At 42.0% G+C, this 19,008-nt stretch overlaps 1 protein-coding gene across 2 annotated transcripts in view; it reads left to right on the forward strand.

The window, feature by feature from the left end:
• Positions 1–4,246: 4,246 nt before the first annotated feature.
• Positions 4,247–19,008, forward strand: part of LOC139762807 (uncharacterized) — a 129,728-nt gene continuing 114,966 nt past the window's right edge. For both annotated transcript variants that reach the window (XM_071687965.1, XM_071687971.1), the window contains exon 1: positions 4,247–4,715. The gene's annotated coding sequence lies outside the window, so the exon portion shown is untranslated. The remainder of the gene's footprint in view (positions 4,716–19,008) is intronic.

Genomic DNA, 19,008 nt, shown 5'->3' on the forward strand with positions numbered 1-19,008 from the left:
ATATTTGCGTGTGTGTGGACGTATGTATATACATGTGTATGGGGGTGGGTTGGGCCATTTCTTTCGTCTGTTTCCTAGCGCTACCTCGCAAACGCGGGAGACAGCGACAAAGCAATATATATATATATATATATATATATATATATATATATATATATATATATATATATATATATATATATATATATATATATATATAACGTTTTTTTTCTTAATTTTCCAAAGGAAGGAACAGAGAATTGGGCCAGGTGAGGGTATTCCCTCAATGGCCCAGTCCTCTGTTCTTAACGCTACCTCGCTAATGCGGGAAATGGCAAATAGTTTGAAAGAAAGAAAATATATATGTATATATATATATATATATATATATATATATATATATATATATATATATATATATATATATTTATATATATTATCCCTGGGGATAGGAAATTAAGAATCCTTCCCACGTATTCCCTGCGTGTCGTAGAAGGCGACTAAAAGGGGAGGGAGCGGGGGGCTGGAAATCCTCCTCTCTCTTTTTTTTTTTTTTTCAAAAGAAGGAACAGAGGGGGCCAGGTGAGGACATTCCAAAAAAGGTCCAGTCCTCTGTTCTTAACGCTACCTCGCTAACGCGGGAAATGGCGAATAGTTTAAGAAAAAAAAAAGATATATATATATATATATATATATATATATATATATATATATATATATATTTTTTTTTTTTTTTTTTATACTTTGTCGCTGTCTCCCGCGTTTGCGAGGTAGCGCAAGGAAACAGACGAAAGAAATGGCCCAACCCCCCCCCCCCATACACATGTACATATACACGTCCACACACGCAAATATTCATACCTACACAGCTTTCCATGGTTTACCCCAGACGCTTCACATGCCTTGCTTCAATCCACTGACAGCACGTCAACCCCTGTATACCACATGACTCCAATTCACACTATTTCTTGCCCTCCTTTCACCCTCCTGCATGTTCAGGCCCCGATCACACAAAATCTTTTTCACTCCATCTTTCCACCTCCAATTTGGTCTCCCTCTTCTCCTCGTTCCCTCCACCTCCGACACATATATCCTCTTGGTCAATCTCTCCTCACTCATTCTCTCCATGTGCCCAAACCATTTCAAAACACCCTCTTCTGCTCTCTCAACCACGCTCTTTTCATTTCCACACATCTCTCTTACCCTTACGTTACTTACTCGATCAAACCACCTCACACCACACATTGTCCTCAAACATCTCATTTCCAGCACATCCATCCTCCTGCGCACATCTCTATCCATAGCCCACGCCTCGCAACCATACAACATTGTTGGAACCACTATTCCCTCAAACATACCCATTTTTGCTTTCCGAGATAATGTTCTCGACTTCCACACATTTTTCAAGGCTCCCAGGATTTTCGCCCCCTCCCCCACCCTATGATCCACTTCCGCTTCCATGGTTCCATCCGCTGACAGATCCACTCCCAGATATCTAAAACACTTCACTTCCTCCAGTTTTTCTCCATTCAAACTCACCTCCCAATTGACTTGACCCTCACCCCTACTGTACCTAATAACCTTGCTCTTATTCACATTTACTCTCAACTTTCTTCTTCCACACACTTTACCAAACTCAGTCACCAGCTTCTGCAGTTTCTCACATGAATCAGCCACCAGCGCTGTATCATCAGCGAACAACAACTGACTCACTTCCCAAGCTCTCTCATCCCCAACAGACTTCATACTTGCCCCTCTTTCCAGGACTCTTGCATTTACCTCCCTTACAACCCCATCCATAAACAAATTAAACAACCATGGAGACATCACACACCCCTGCCGCAAACCTACATTCACTGAGAACCAATCACTTTCCTCTCTTCCTACACGTACACATGCCTTACATCCTCGATAAAAACTTTTCACTGCTTCTAACAACTTGCCTCCCACACCATATATTCTTAATACCTTCCACAGAGCATCTCTATCAACTCTATCATATGCCTTCTCCAGATCCATAAATGCTACATACAAATCCATTTGCTTTTCTAAGTATTTCTCACATACATTCTTCAAAGCAAACACCTGATCCACACATCCTCTACCACTTCTGAAACCGCACTGTTCTTCCCCAATCTGATGCTCTGTACATGCCTTCACCCTCTCAATCAATACCCTCCCATATAATTTACCAGGAATACTCAACAAACTTATACCTCTGTAATTTGAGCACTCACTCTTATCCCCTTTGCCTTTGTACAATGGCACTATGCACGCATTCCGCCAATCCTCAGGCACCTCACCATGAGTCATACATACATTAAATAACCTTACCAACCAGTCAACAATACAGTCACCCCCTTTTTTAATAAATTCCACTGCAATACCATCCAAACCTGCTGCCTTGCCGGCTTTCATCTTCCGCAAAGCTTTTACTACCTCTTCTCTGTTTACCAAATCATTTTCCCTAACCCTCTCACTTTGCACACCACCTCGACCAAAACACCCTATATCTGCCACTCTGTCATCAGACACATTCAACAAACCTTCAAAATACTCATTCCATCTCCTTCTCACATCACCGCTACTTGTTATCACCTCCCCATTTACGCCCTTCACTGAAGTTCCCATTTGCTCCCTTGTCTTACGCACCCTATTTACCTCCTTCCAGAACATCTTTTTATTCTCCCTAAAATTTACTGATAGTCTCTCACCCCAACTCTCATTTGCCCTTTTTTTCACCTCTTGCACCTTTCTCTTGACCTCCTGTCTCTTTCTTTTATACTTCTCCCACTCAATTGCATTTTTTCCCTGCAAAAATCGTCCAAATGCCTCTCTCTTCTCTTTCACTAATACTCTTACTTCTTCATCCCACCACTCACTACCCTTTCTAAACAGCCCACCTCCCACTCTTCTCATGCCACAAGCATCTTTTGCGCAATCCATCACTGATTCCCTAAATACATCCCATTCCTCCCCCACTCCCCTTACTTCCATTTATATATACTTACTTCCATATATATATATATATATATATATATATATATATATATATATATATATATATATATATTTTTTTTTTTTTTTTTTTGCTTTGTCGCTGTCTCCCGCGTTTGCGAGGTAGCGCAAGGAAACAGACGAAAGAAATGGCCCAACCCACCCCCATACACATGTATATACATACGTCCACACACGCAAATATACATACCTACACAGCTTTCCATGGTTTACCCCAGACGCTTCACATGCCTTGATTCAATCCACTGACAGCACGTCAACCCCGGTATACCACATCGCTCCAATTCACTCTATTCCTTGCCCTCCTTTCACCCTCCTGCATGTTCAGGCCCCGATCACACAAAATCTTTTTCACTCCATCTTTCCACCTCCAATTTGGTCTCCCTCTTCCCCTCGTTCCCTCCACCTCCGACACATATATCCTCTTGGTCAATCTTTCCTCACTCATTCTCTCCATGTGCCCAAACCATTTCAAAACACCCTCTTCTGTTCTCTCAACCACGCTCTTTTTATTTCCACACATCTCTCTTACCCTTACGTTACTTACTCGATCAAACCACCTCACACCACACATTGTCCTCAAACATCTCATTTCCAGCACATCCATCCTCCTGCGCACAACTCTATCCATAGCCCACGCCTCGCAACCATACAACATTGTTGGAACCACTATTCCTTCAAACATACCCATTTTTGCTTTCCGAGATAATGTTCTCGACTTCCACACATTCTTCAAGGCTCCCAGAATTTTCGACCCCTCCCCCACCCTATGATCCACTTCCGCTTCCATGGTTCCATCCGCTGCCAGATCCACTCCCAGATATCTAAAACACTTCACTTCCTCCAGTTTTTCTCCATTCAAACTCACCTCCCAATTGACTTGACCCTCAACCCTACTGTACCTAATAACCTTGCTCTTATTCACATTTACTCTTAACTTTCTTCTTCCACACACTTTACCAAACTCAGTCACCAGCTTCTGCAGTTTATATATATATATATATATATATATATATATATATATATATATATATATATATATATATATATATATATATATATATATATATATATATATATATATATATATATAATCGAACTAAGGCATTATTAACAGACTTAGTTTTAACGTATTTCTTGAAGGTGGAAATTATAGAAACTAAGACGCAAAGTATATTAGGTCCAAAATACCGAACAAAGAATCTTGAGAAAATGCCAGAGGAAAGAGAGCCATCTGCCTCCCATGAATTCTATAAACAGATCGGTTGGCACAGCTGACCGGACCACAACAACCAACACCCCCAGCTGATCAGACCACTCCGTACCACAACAATCCTCCCTCCAGTTAACCGGACCAGAATACTCATCACCCCAGCTGACCGGACCACAACAATCATCACACCAGCAGACCAGACCACACCTGACCATAACAATCCTCCTGCCAGCTAACCGGACCACAATACTCATCACCCCCCCAGCTGACCGGACCATAATAATCCTCCTTCCAATTAACCGGACCACAGTAATCATCACTCCAGCTGACCGGACCACAACCACGATCAAAAACCTTTATACTATGTATAGATGAACAGCAAGTTGTGGGCAGTGATCAAGCTCCCTGTGTACTGCTCATATAAACTTTGAACATTGTGATTTCCACTAGCTGGTATACCGGGTTTTACAACCCCTGACCAGATACAGCAGTATAGCGATCAGAAGTAAGTAGACTTCAGATGAGTTCCAAAACAAGAAGGTATTGGTAATTTTGCTGACTAGTCAACATTAATAGGTTAAGTGATATTTTGCCAGCAGACTTATTTTTCTTTATTTTTACTCTTACTGAATTTATCGACTGTACTATGGAAAAGAAGTTTTGCAAATATCAAAATTCAGACAGGTATCAGTTTCAGTGAGTGATAAGAATTATTTTAATGGCAGTGTGTCCACTGGCTCATGGGAGAGATCATATCTGTTACCATCTTGAAGGCAAAGTATTTGGTTAAATCAGATGCAGAAGTTTCGTTTAGCTTCACATTAAGATCATTTATGGAAACTAGATTTATTTGTTTCGCAGTACTAATGTCGTGGGTAGAGAATACTATAATAGTTACAATTTGAAGCATTGTGTTTTACTGAATGTTATTAGGGAAGGCAATCACATTGAGTGATATGTTTATCAGGGAAAGAGTGGTGTTCATAAAAGTAGAAGTACGTAAAACTCCTGTTGAAAATCAATGGAACCTGTGAGAACCTCATCTAACCTCTCTTGGTAATGTAGCCTAAGTGCACTGCACCAGCATGGAATGGTTCTGCTTCTAGGTATTGCGTTGAATGGCTGCTTGTAGAGTGCTTAGGCAGTGACACAAGGGAATGCTTAGTCTGTCTGTTTATATTTGTTGTCAATTGTGCAGTGTTCACATTCATGAATGTGACTGGGTATATCGACTAGAATACTGAATGTTAACACTTTGGAACCATCTTATACTTTCCCTTGAAAATTGAATTGTTCAATTGACCATCTTCATAGCTTATTGATGTTGGAGGATAGTAAAGTTTTCATAGCTGGCACTGAAATTGGTTGATGTGGTGAAAAATATGATCTTTATTAAAAGGTCATGAAAAGTATCAGAGCCATTGACATCAACTGATGAGCTGATGTCGAGATTAAAGTTCCAAAATGTCCACCACATGCTTCTCTAATTATCATTTGTTGTGTTAGAAAACCATATGGCAAACATTTTAGGACTTCAGTCTGAACATTGGATTTTAGGTTCATTCGCTACTCTAGCTCTGAGTGCCTCACATGCATAATTAGATGCTCCAGTGAATGATATGATAATTGACCTTCTTACTTCGAATAAGGCCAAAAGATATTAGGAACATAACCTCTGCATTTTGAATACCATATGTCTTCCTAGTACTTATATATTTTTATATATATATATATATATATATCTTAATCAGGAATTCACCAGAAAATTCTCTTGGATGCATCTATAAAGTGCCTTGTGGAAACTGTGATAAATTTTATGTTGGTCAGACTGGTAAGGCTCTTTCTGTTAGACTTAAGCAACAGAAATATAGTATAAGAACAGGACAAGACTGAAATGCCTTGTTTAATCACGTTAAAAACTATGATCATTGTATTGACTGGAGTAACCAAGAGAAATATCATTGAATCTTCTATTATTAAATACACAAAGAATTATAATCTTGATATTAGTGATGGTCTATACAAATTAGTTAATTTTATTGTTGATAAAATTTGTAAAATGATAAGTTTATGAATGCTTGTTGTATGTTTTGGACAGTCACATATTTACCATATGATGTCCTAGCTTCGTCTCTTCGATGTATATCAACTGACTTATATTTCTCTTGTGTCTTCCCTGATGATGTGATTATTACATGAAAGTGCACTTGGGAACTTATCGTGCTTCATTTTCCCCATGGACTCATAGGAATATATATTTTTTTTATTTATTTATTTTGCTTTGTCGCTGTCTCCTGCATTTGCGAGGTAGCGCAAGAAAACAAACGAAAGAAATGGCCCAACCCACCCCCATACACATGTATATACATACACGTCCACACATGCAAATATACATACCTATACATCTCAATGTACACATATATATACACACACAGACACATACATATATACCCATGCACACAATTCACACTGTCTGCCTTTATTCATTCTCATCGCCACCCCGCCACACTCGGAATACCATCCCCCTCCCCCCTCATGTGTGCTAGGTAGTGCTAGGAAAAGACAACAAAGGCCCCATTCGTTCACACTCAGTCTCTAGCTGTCCTGCAATAATGCCCGAAACCACAGCTCCCTTTCCACATCCAGGCCCCACACAACCTTTCCATGGTTTACCCCAGACGCTTCACATGCCCTGATTCAATCCACTGACAGCACGTCAACCCCGGTATACCACATCGATCCAATTCACTCTATTCCTTGCCCTCCTTTCACCCTCCTGCATGTTCAGGCCCCGATCACACAAAATCTTTTTCACTCCATCTTTCCACCTCCAATTTGGTCTCCCACTTCTCCTCGTTCCCTCCACCTCCGACACATATATCCTCTTGGTCAATCCTTCCTCACTCATTCTCTCCATGTGCCCAAACCATTTCAAAACACCCTCTTCTGCTCTCTCAACCACGCTCTTTTTATTTCCACACATCTCTCTTACCCTTACGTTACTTACTCGATCAAACCACCTCACACCACACATTGTCCTCAAACATCTCATTTCCAGCACATCCATCCTCCTGCGCACTACTCTATCCATAGCCCACGCCTCGCAACCATACAACATTGTTGGAACCACTATTCCTTCAAGCATACCCATTTTTGCTTTCCGAGAAAATGTTCTCGACTTCCACACATTCTTCAAGGCTCCCAGGATTTTCGCCCCCTCCCCTACCCTATGATCCACTTCCGCTTCCATGGTTCCATCCGCTGCCAGATCCACTCCCAGATATCTAAAACACTTTACTTCCTCCAGTTTTGCTCCATTCAAACTTACCTCCCAATTGACTTGACCCTCAACCCTACTGTACCTAATAACCTTGCTCTTATTCACATTTACTCTTAACTTTCTTCTTTCACACACTTTACCAAACTCAGTCACCAGCTTCTGCAGTTTCTCACATGAATCAGCCACCAGCGCTGTATCATCAGCGAACAACTACTGACTCACTTCCCAAGCTCTCTCATCCCCAACAGACTTTATACTTGCCCCTCTTTCCAAAACTCTTGCATTTACCTCCCTAACAACCCCATCCATAAACAAATTAAACAACCATGGAGACATCACACACCCCTGCCGCAAACCTACATTCACTGAGAACCAATCACTTTCCTCTCTTCCTACACGTACACATGCCTTACATCCTCGATAAAAACTTTTCACTGCTTCTAACAACTTTCCTCCCACACCATATATTCTTAATACCTTCCACAGAGCATCTCTATCAACTCTATCATATGCCTTCTCCAGATCCATAAATGCTACATACAAATCCATTTGCTTTTCTAAGTATTTCTCACGTACATTCTTCAAAGCAAACACCTGATCCACACATCCTCTACCACTTCTGAAACCACACTGCTCTTCCCCAATCTCAGGCTCTGTACATGCCTTCACCCTTTCAGTCAATACCCTCCCATATAATTTACCAGGAATACTCAACAAACTTATACCTCTGTAATTTGAGCACTCACCCTTATCCCCTTTGCCTTTGTACAATGGCACTATGCATGCATTTTGCCAATCCTCAGGCACCTCACCATGAGTCATACATACATTAAATAACCTTACCAACCAGTCAATAATACAGTCACCCCCTTTTTTAATAAATTCCACTGCAATACCATCCAAACCTGCTGCCTTGCTGGCTTTCATCTTCTGCAAAGCTTTTACTACCTCTTCTCTGTTTACCAAATCATTTTCCCTAACCCCCTCACTTTGCACACCACCTCGACCAAAACACCCTATATCTGCCACTCTATCATCAAACACATTCAACAAACCTTCAAAATACTCACTCCATCTCCTTCTCACATCACCACTACTTGTCATCACCTCCCCATTTGCGCCCTTCACTGAAGTTCCCATTTGCTCCCTTCTCTTACGCACTTTATTTACCTCCTTCCAGAACATCTTTTTATTTTTATTCTCCCTAAAATTTAATGCTACTCTCTCACCCCAACTCTCATTTGCCCTCTTTTTCACCTCTTGCACCTTTCTCTTGACCTCCTGTCTCTTTCTTTTATACATCTCCCACTCAATTGCATTTTTTCCCTGCAAAAATCGTCCATATATATACACATGTATATAGATGCATGTCCACACACGCAAATATACATGCCTATACTACTCAATGTATACATATATATACACACAGACATATACATATATACACATGTACATAATTCATACTGTCTGCCTTTATTCATTCCCATCGCCACCCCGCCACACATGGAATAACAACCCCCTCCCCCCTCATGTGAGCAAGGTAGCGCTAGGAAAAGACAAAGGCCCCATTTGTTCACACTCAGTCTCTAGCTGTCATGTAATAATGCACCGAAACCACAGCTCATAGTCATGCTCACCATGAGTCATACATACATTAAATAAGCTTGCCAGCCAGTCAACAATACAGTGACCCTCTTTTTTTTAAATTCCACTGCAATACCATCCAAACCCGCTGGCTTTCATCTTCCGAAAAGATTTTACTACCTCTTCTCTGTTTACCAAATCATTCTCCCTAACTCTCTCACTTTGCATACCACCTCGACCAAAACACCCTATATCTGCCACTCTATCATCAAACACATTGAACAAACCTTCAAAATTCTCACTCCATCTCCTCACATCATCACTACTTGTTATCACCTCCCCATTAACCCCCTTCACTGATGTTTTCATTTGTTCCCTTGTTTTACGCACTTTATTTACCTCCTTCCAGAACGTCTTTTTATTCTCCCTAAAATTTAATGATACTCTCTCACCCCAACTCTCATTTGCCCTCTATTTCACCTCTTGCAGTGGTTTTTTTTTTTATTATTATTATATAACCAAATTGGGAAGTGAGTCAGTTGTTGTTCGCTGATGATACAGCGCTGGTGGCTGATTCATGTGAGAAACTGCAGAAGCTGGTGACTGAGTTTGGAAAAGTGTGTGGAAGAAGAAAGTTAAGAGTAAATGTGAATAAGAGCAAGGTTATTAGGTACAGTAGGGTTGAGGGTCAAGTCAATTGGGAGGTGAGTTTGAATGGAGAAAAACTGGAGGAAGTGAAGTGTTTTAGATATCTGGGAGTGGATCTGGCAGCGGATGGAACCATGGAAGCGGAAGTGGATCATAGGGTGGGGGAGGGGGCGAAAATCCTGGGGGCCTTGAAGAATGTGTGGTAGTCGAGAACATTATCTTGGAAAGCAAAAATGGGTATGTTTGAAGGAATAGTGGTTCCAACAATGTTGTATGGTTGCGAGGCGTGGACTATGGATAGAGTTGTGTGCAGGAGGATGGATGTGCTGGAAATGAGATGCTTGAACACAATGTGTGGTGTGAGGTGGTTTGATCGAGTAAGTAACGTAAGGGTAAGAGAGATGTGTGGAAATAAAAAGAGCATGGTTGAGAGAGCAGAAGAGGGTGTTTTGAAATGGTTTGGTCACATGGAGAGAATGAGTGAGGAAAGATTGACCAAGAGGATATATGTGTCGGAGGTGGAGGGAACGAGGAGAAGAGGGAGACCAAATTGGAGGTGGAAAGATGGAGTGAAAAAGATTTTGTGTGATCGGGGCCTGAACATGCAGGAGGGTGAAAGGAGGGCAAGGAATAGAGTGAATTGGAGCGATGTGGTATACCGGGGTTGACGTGCTGTCAGTGGATTGAATCAGGGCATGTGAAGCGTCTGGGGTAAACCATGGAAAGCTGTGTAGGTATGTATATTTGCGTGTGTGGACGTATGTATATACATGTGTATGGGGGGGGGTTGGGCCATTTCTTTCGTCTGTTTCCTTGCGCTACCTCGCAAACGCGGGAGACAGCGACAAAGTATAATAAAATATAATAATAAATATTTTGTACATAGTCTAATATTGGAAGTTTTTTTTTTTTTTTTTTGCTTTGTCGCTGTCTCCCGCGTTTGCGAGGTAGCGCAAGGAAACAGACGAAAGAAATGGCCCAACCCACCCCCATACACATGTATATACATATGTCTACACACGCAAATATACATACCTACACAGCTTTCCATGGTTTACCCCAGACGCTTCACATGCCCTGATTCAATCCACTGACAGCACGTCAACCCCGGTATACCACATCGCTCCAATTCACTCTATTCCTTGCCCTCCTTTCACCCTCCTGCATGTTCATGCCCCGATCACACAAAATCTTTTTCACTCCATCTTTCCACCTCCAATTTGGTCTCCCTCTTCTCCTCGTTCCCCCCACCTCCGACACATATATCCTCTTGGTCAATCTTTCCTCACTCATTCTCTCCATGTGCCCAAACCATTTCAAAACACCCTATTCTGCTCTCTCAACCACGCTCTTTTTATTTCCACACATCTCTCTTACCCTTACATTACTTACTCGATCAAACCACCTCACACCACACATTGTCCTCAAACATCTCATTTCCAGCACATCCATCCTCCTGCGTACCACTCTATCCATAGCCCACGCCTCGCAACCATACAACATTGTTGGAACCACTATTCCTTCAAACATACACATTTTTGCTTTCCGAGATAATGTTCTCGACTTCCACACATTCTTCAAGGCTCCCAGAATTTTCGCCCCCTCCCCCACCCTATGATCCACTTCCGCTTCCATGGTTCCATCCGCTGCCAGATCCACTCCCAGATATCTAAAACACTTCACTTCCTTCAGTTTTTCTCCATTCAAACTCACCTCCCAATTGACTTGACCCTCAACCCTACTGTACCTAATAACCTTGCTCTTATTCACATTTACTCTTAACTTTCTTCTTTCACACACTTTACCAAACTCAGTCACCAGCTTCTGCAGTTTCTCACATGAATCAGCCACCAGCGCTGTATCATCAGCGAACAACAACTGACTCACTTCCCAAGCTCTCTCATCCCCAACAGACTTCATACTTGCCCCTCTTTCCAAAACTCTTGCATTCACCTCCCTAACAACCCCATCCATAAACAAATTAAACAACCATGGAGACATCATTATTATTTTGAAATTTGAAACATCGGTATTGGTTCTGAACTAATGATGGTTCAACTTTGTTATATTGATTAAGAAGTAATGCAGTTGTGTTTTGTAACCCACACAGCAACTAGAGGCTAAGATGTTATCTTTTTGAATTCTGTTTGATGTACATTTTTTTTTTTTTCTTTTTTATACTTTGTCGCTGTCTCCCGCGTTTGCGAGGTAGCGCAAGGAAACAGACGAAAGAAATGGCCCAACCCCCCCCACACACATGCATATACACACGTCCACCCACGCAAATACACATACCTACACAGCTTTCCATGGTTTACCCCAGACGCTTCACATGCCTTGATTCAATCCACTGACAGCACGTCAACCCCGGTATACCACATCGCTCCAATTCACTCTATTCCTTGCCCTCCTTTCACCCTCCTGCATGTTCAGGCCCCGATCACACAAAATCTTTTTCACTCCATCTTTCCAATTTGGTCTCCCTCTTCTCCTTGCTCCCTCCACCTCCGACACATATATCCTCTTGGTCAATCTTTCCTCACTCATCCTCTCCATGTGCCCAAACCACTTCAAAACACCCTCTTCTGCTCTCTCAACCACGCTCTTTTTATTTCCACACATCTCTCTTACCCTTACGTTACTCACTCGATCAAACCACCTCACACCACACATTGTCCTCAAACATCTCATTTCCAGCACATGCATCCTCCTGCGCACAACTCTATCCATAGCCCACGCCTCGCAACCATACAACATTGTTGGAACCACTATTCCTTCAAACATACCCATTTTTGCTTTCCGAGATAATGTTCTCGACTTCCACACATTCTTCAAGGCCCCCAGAATTTTCGCCCCCTCCCCCACCCTATGATCCACTTCCGCTTCCATGGTTCCATCCGCTGCCAGATCCACTCCCAGATATCTAAAACACTTCACTTCCTCCAGTTTTTCTCCATTCAAACTCACCTCCCAATTGACTTGACCCTCAACCCTACTGTACCTAATAACCTTGCTCTTATTCACATTTACTCTTAACTTTCTTCTTTCACACACTTTACCAAACTCAGTCACCAGCTTCTGCAGTTTCTCACATGAATCAGCCACCAGCGCTGTATCATCAGCGAACAACAACTGACTCACTTCCCAAGCTCTCTCATCCCCAACAGACTTCATACTTGCCCCTCTTTCCAAAACTCTTGCATTTACCTCCCTAACAACCCCATCCATAAACAAATTAAACAACCATGGAGACATCACACACCCCTGCCGCAAACCTACATTCACTGAGAACCAATCACTTTCCTCTCTTCCTACACGTACACATGCCTTACATCCTCGATAAAAACTTTTCACTGCTTCTAACAACTTTCCTCCCACACCATATATTCTTAATACCTTCCACAGAGCATCTCTATCAACTCTATCATATGCCTTCTCCAGATCCATAAATGCTACATACAAATCCATTTGCTTTTCTAAGTATTTCTCACATACATTCTTCAAAGCAAACACCTGATCCACACATCCTCTACCACTTCTGAAACCACACTGCTCTTCCCCAATCTGATGCTCTGTACATGCCTTCCCCCTCTCAATCAATACCCTCCCATATAATTTACCAGGAATACTCAACAAACTTATACCTCTGTAATTTGAGCACTCACTCTTATCCCCTTTGCCTTTGTACAATGGCACTATGCACGCATTCCGCCAATCCTCAGGCACCTCACCATGAGTCATACATACACTGAATAACCTTACCAACCAGTCAACAATACAGTCACCCCCTTTTTTAATAAATTCCACTGCAATACCATCCAAACCTGCTGCCTTGCCGGCTTTCATCTTCCGCAAAGCTTTCACTACCTCTTCTCTGTTTACCAAATCATTTTCCCTAACCCTCTCACTTTGCACACCACCTTGACCAAAACACCCTATATCTGCCACTCTATCATCAAACACATTCAACAAACCTTCAAAATACTCACTCCATCTCCTTCTCACATCACCACTACTTGTTATCACCTCCCCATTTGCGCCCTTCACTGAAGTTCCCATTTGCTCCCTTGTCTTACGCACTTTATTTACCTCCTTCCAGAACATCTTTTTATTCTCCCTAAAATTTAATGATACTCTCTCACCCCAACTCTCATTTGCCCTTTTTTTCACCTCTTGCACCTTTCTCTTGACCTCCTGTCTCTTTCTTTTATACATCTCCCACTCAATTGCATTTTTTCCCCTGCAAAAATCGTCCAAATGCCTCTCTCTTCTCTTTCACTAATACTCTTACTTCTTCGTCCCACCACTCACTACCCTTTCTAATCAACCCACCTCCCACTCTTCTCATGCCACAAGCATCTTTTGCGCAATCCATCACTGATTCCCTAAATACATCCCATTCCTCCCCCACTCCCCTTACTTCCATTGTTCTCACCTTTTTCCATTCTGTACTCAGTCTCTCCTGGTACTTCCTCACACAGGTCTCCTTCCCAAGCTCACTTACTCTCACCACCCTCTTCACCCCAACATTCACTCTTCTTTTCTGAAAACCCATACAAATCTTCACCTTAGCCTCCACAAGATAATGATCAGACATCCCTCCAGTTGCACCTCTCAGCACATTAACATCCAAAAGTCTCTCTTTCGCGCGCCTGTCAATTAACACGTAATCCAATAACGCTCTCTGGCCATCTCTCCTATATCTCGCTTTTTAAACCAGGTATTCCCAATCATCAGTCCTTTTTCAGCACATAAATCTACAAGCTCTTCACCATTTCCATTTACAACACTGAACACCCCATGTATACCAATTATTCCCTCAGCTGCCACATTACTCCAGATGGATTTGTATGTAGTATTTATTGATCTGGAGAAGGCATTTGATAGGGTTGATAGAGATGCTTTATGGAAGGTCTTAAGAGTATCTGGTATGGGAGGTAAGCTGCTAGAAGCAGTGATAAGTTTTTACCGAGGATGTAAGGCATGTGATTAAGTAGGAAGAGAGGAGAGTGATTAGTTCCCATTGAAGGTCGGTCTGTGGCAGGGGTGTGTGATGTCCCCATGGTTGTTAAATTTGTTTAAGGATTGGGTGGTTAGGGAGGCAAGTGCTAGTGTTTTGGAGAGAGGGACGAAAATGCACTCAGTTGGGGATGAGAGGCTCTGGGAAGTGAGTCATTTGTTGTTTGTCGTTGATACATTTCTGGTGGATGATTAGAGTGGGAAACTGCAGAGGTTGGTGACTGAGTTTCAAAAAGTATGTTAAGGAGACAGTTGAGAGTAAATGTGAATAAGTGCAAGGTTAATAGGTTCAGTAGGGTTGAGGGACAAGTTATTTGGGATGTAAGTTTAAATGGAGAAAAATTGGAAGATGTGAAGTGTTTTAGATATCTGGCAGTGGACTTAGCAGTGAATAGAACCATTGAAACATAAGTGAGCCACAGGGTGGGGAGGGGGGAAAGTTCTGGGAGCAATGAAGAATGTATGGAAGGAGAGAATCTTATCTCAGAAAGCAAAAATGGTTATGTTTGAAGGAATAGTAGTTCCAACAATTTTATATGGTTGCGAGGCATGGGCTATAGGTAGGGTTTTACTGAGGGTGGATGTATTGGAAATGAAATGTTTGAGGACAGTTTATTTTATGAATTGGTTTGATTAAGTAATGAAAGGATAAGAGAGATGTGTGGAAATGAAAAGAGTGTGGTTAAGAGAGCAGAAACAGGTGTCTTGAAGTGGTTTGGGCATATGGAGAGAATGAGTGAGGAAAGATTTGCAAAGAGGATATATGTATCAGAGGTGGAGGGAACAAGGAGAAGCAGATCAAATTGAAGGTGGAATGATGGAGTGAAAAAGATTTTGAGCGATTGGGGCTTGAGCATACAGGAGGGTGAGAGGCATGCAAAGAATAGAGTGAATTGGAACAATGTTGTATACCAGGGTCACTGTGCTGTCAGTGGACTGAACCAGGGCATGTGAAATGTCTGGGGTTTCATGGTTTACCTCAGACGCTTCACATGCCCTGGTTAAATCCATTGACAGCACGTTGACCCCAGTATACCACATTGTTCCAATTCACTCTATTCCTTGCATGCCTCTCACCCTCTTGTATGTTCAGGCCCCGATTACTCAAAATTGTTTTCACTCCATCCTTCCACCTCCAATTTGGTCTCTCACTTCTCCTCGTTCCCTCCACCTCTGATGCATATATCCTCTTTGTCAATCTTTCTTCACTCATTCCCTCCATATGTCCAATCCATTTCAACACTCTTCTGCTTTCTCAACCATACTTTTTATATTTCCACACATTCCTCATACCCTTACATTACTTACTCAATCACTCAATCAAACCACCTCACACCACATATTGTCCTCAAATATTTCATTTCCAACACATCCACCCTCCTCCATACAACCCTATCTATAGCCCATGCCTCACAACCACATAACATTGTTGGAACTACTATTTCTTCAAACATACTCAATTTTGCTGTCTGTGATAACATTATCTCCTTCCACACATTCTTCAGCGTGTCCTGAACCTTCACCCCCTCCCCCACCCTGTGACTCACTTCCATTTCCATGGTTCCATCCACTGCTAAGTCCACTCCCAGATATCTAAAACACTTCATTTCCTCCAATTTTTCTCCATTCAAACTTATATCCCAATTAACTTTCCCTCAATCCTACTGAACCTAGTAACCTTGCTCTTATTCATATATACTCTCAACTTTCTCCTTTCACTCTCTTTTCCAAATTCAGTCACCAACATCTGCAGTTTCTCACTCGAATCAGCCACCAGAGCTGTATCATCAGTGAACAATAACTGACTCACTTCCCAGGCCCTCTCATCCACAACAGACTGCATGATTGTCCTTCTCTACAAAACTTGCATTTACCTCCCTAACCACCCCTTCCATAAACAAATTAAACAACCATGGGGACATCATACACCCCTGCCGCAAATCAGCATGCAATCACTCTCCTCTCTCCTTACTCGTACACATGCCTTAAATCCTTGGTAAAAAGTTTTCACTGCTTCCAGCAACTTACACACCACATACTCTGAAAACTTTCCTCAAAGCATCTCTTTCAACCTTACCATGTGCCTTCTGTAGATCCATAAATACATACAAATCCATCCATTTTTCTAAGTACTTTTCACATACATTCTTCAAAGCAAACACCTGATCCACACATCCTCTACCACTTCTGAAACCACACTGCTCTTCCCCAGTGAGATGCTGTGTATATGCCTTAACCCTCTCAGTCAATACCCTCCATATGATTTCCCAGGAATACTCTACAAACTTATACCTCTGTAGTTTGAACACTCACCATTATCCCCTTTACCATTGTACAATGGCACTATGCATGCTTTCTGCCAATCCTCAGGCACTTCACCATGATCCATACATACAATGAATATTCTTACCAATCACTCAACAGCACAGTTACCCCTTTTTTAGGAAATTCTACTGCAATACCATCCAAAACCGCCGCCTTGCCGGATATCATCTTCCGCAAAGCTTGCACTACCTCTTCTCTGCTTACCAAACCATTCTCCCTGACCCTCTCACTTCACACATCACCCTGACCAATCCACCTTATATCTGCCACTCTATCATCAAATACATTCAACAAACCTTCAAAATACTCACTTCATCATGACCTGTTATTACCTCACTACTTGCCCCCTTCACCGATGTTTCTGTTTGTTCTCTTGTCTTACACATATTATTTACCTTTTTCCTAAAATTCTTTTTATTATCCCTAAAACTTAATGATACTCTCTCACCCCAACTCTCATTGCCCCTTTTTTCACCTCTTGCACCTTTCCCTTGACCTCCTGCCGCTTTGTTTTATACATCTCCTGGACATTTGCACTACTTCTCTGCAAGTATCTTTCAAATGCCTCTCTGTTCTCTTTCGCTAAAACCTTACCTCTTCATCCAGCCACTCACTACCCATTCTAATCTGCCCACCACCCACCTTTCCCATGCCACATGCATCTTTTGTGCAATCCATCACTGTTTCCCTAAGTACATCCCATTCCTCACCCACTCTTCTCGTGTCATTTCATCTCACCTTTTGCCATTCTACACTCAATCTCTCCTGGTACTTCCTCAAACAAGTCTCCTTTCCAAGCTCACTTACTCTCAACACTCTCTTCTTCCCAACATTCCCCCTTCTTTTCTGGAAACCTCTACAAATCTTCACATTTGCCTCCACAAGATAGTGATCAGACATCCCTCCAGCTGCCCCTCTCAGCACATTAACGTCCAAAAGTCTCTCTTTTGCATGCCTATCAATTAACATGTAATTCAATAATGCCCTTTGACCATCTTTCCTACTCGCATACGTATACTTATGTATATCTCTCTTTTTAAACCAGGTATTCCCCATCACCAGTCCTTTTTCAGCATACAAATTCACGAGCTCTTCACCATTTCCATTTACAACACTGAACAACCCATGTATACCAATTATACCCTCACCTGCCCTTTTTAGAAATTGAAATTCAAGTGGGGGTTTCCAGCCCCCCACTCCTGCCCCTTTATTCGCCTTTGTACGACACGCAGGGAATACATGGGAAGTATTATTTCTCTCCTATCCCCAAGGAAACAGAAGGAGTCATGTGGGGAGTGCTTATCCTCCTCGAAGGCTCCAATTGGGGTGTCTGAATGTGTGTGGATGTGACCAAGATGAGAAGAAAGGAGAGATAGATAGTATGTTTGAGGAAACAAACCTGTATGTTTTGGCTCTAAGTGAAACGAACCTCAAGGGTAAAGGGGAAAAGTGGTTTGGGAATGTCTTGGGAGTAAAGTCAGGGGTCGATGAGAGGACAAGAGCAAAGAAAGGAGTAGCACTACTCCTGAAGCAGGACTTGTGGGAGTATGTGATAGAGTGTAAGAATTTAGATTCTAGATTGATGTGGGTAAAACTGAAAGTGGATGGAGAGAGATGGGTAATTATTGGTGCCTATGCATCTTTTCATGAGAAGAAAGATCATGAGAGGCAAGTGTTTTGGAAGCAGCTGAGTGAGTGTGTTAGAAGTTTTGATGCACCAGACCAGTTTATAGTGATGGGTGATTTAAATGTGAAGGTTAGCACTGTGGCAGTTAAGGGTATGATTGATGTACAGGGGTGTTCAGTGTTGTAAATGGAAATGGTGAAGAGCTAGTGGATTTGTGTGCTTAAAAAGGACTGGTGACTGGGAATACTTCCTTTTAAAAGAGAGATATACATCAGTATACATATGTGAGTAGGAGAGGTGGTCAAAGGGCATTAT

This window comes from Panulirus ornatus, chromosome 3 (assembly GCF_036320965.1).
Source record: "Panulirus ornatus isolate Po-2019 chromosome 3, ASM3632096v1, whole genome shotgun sequence".
NCBI lineage: Eukaryota > Metazoa > Arthropoda > Malacostraca > Decapoda > Palinuridae > Panulirus > Panulirus ornatus.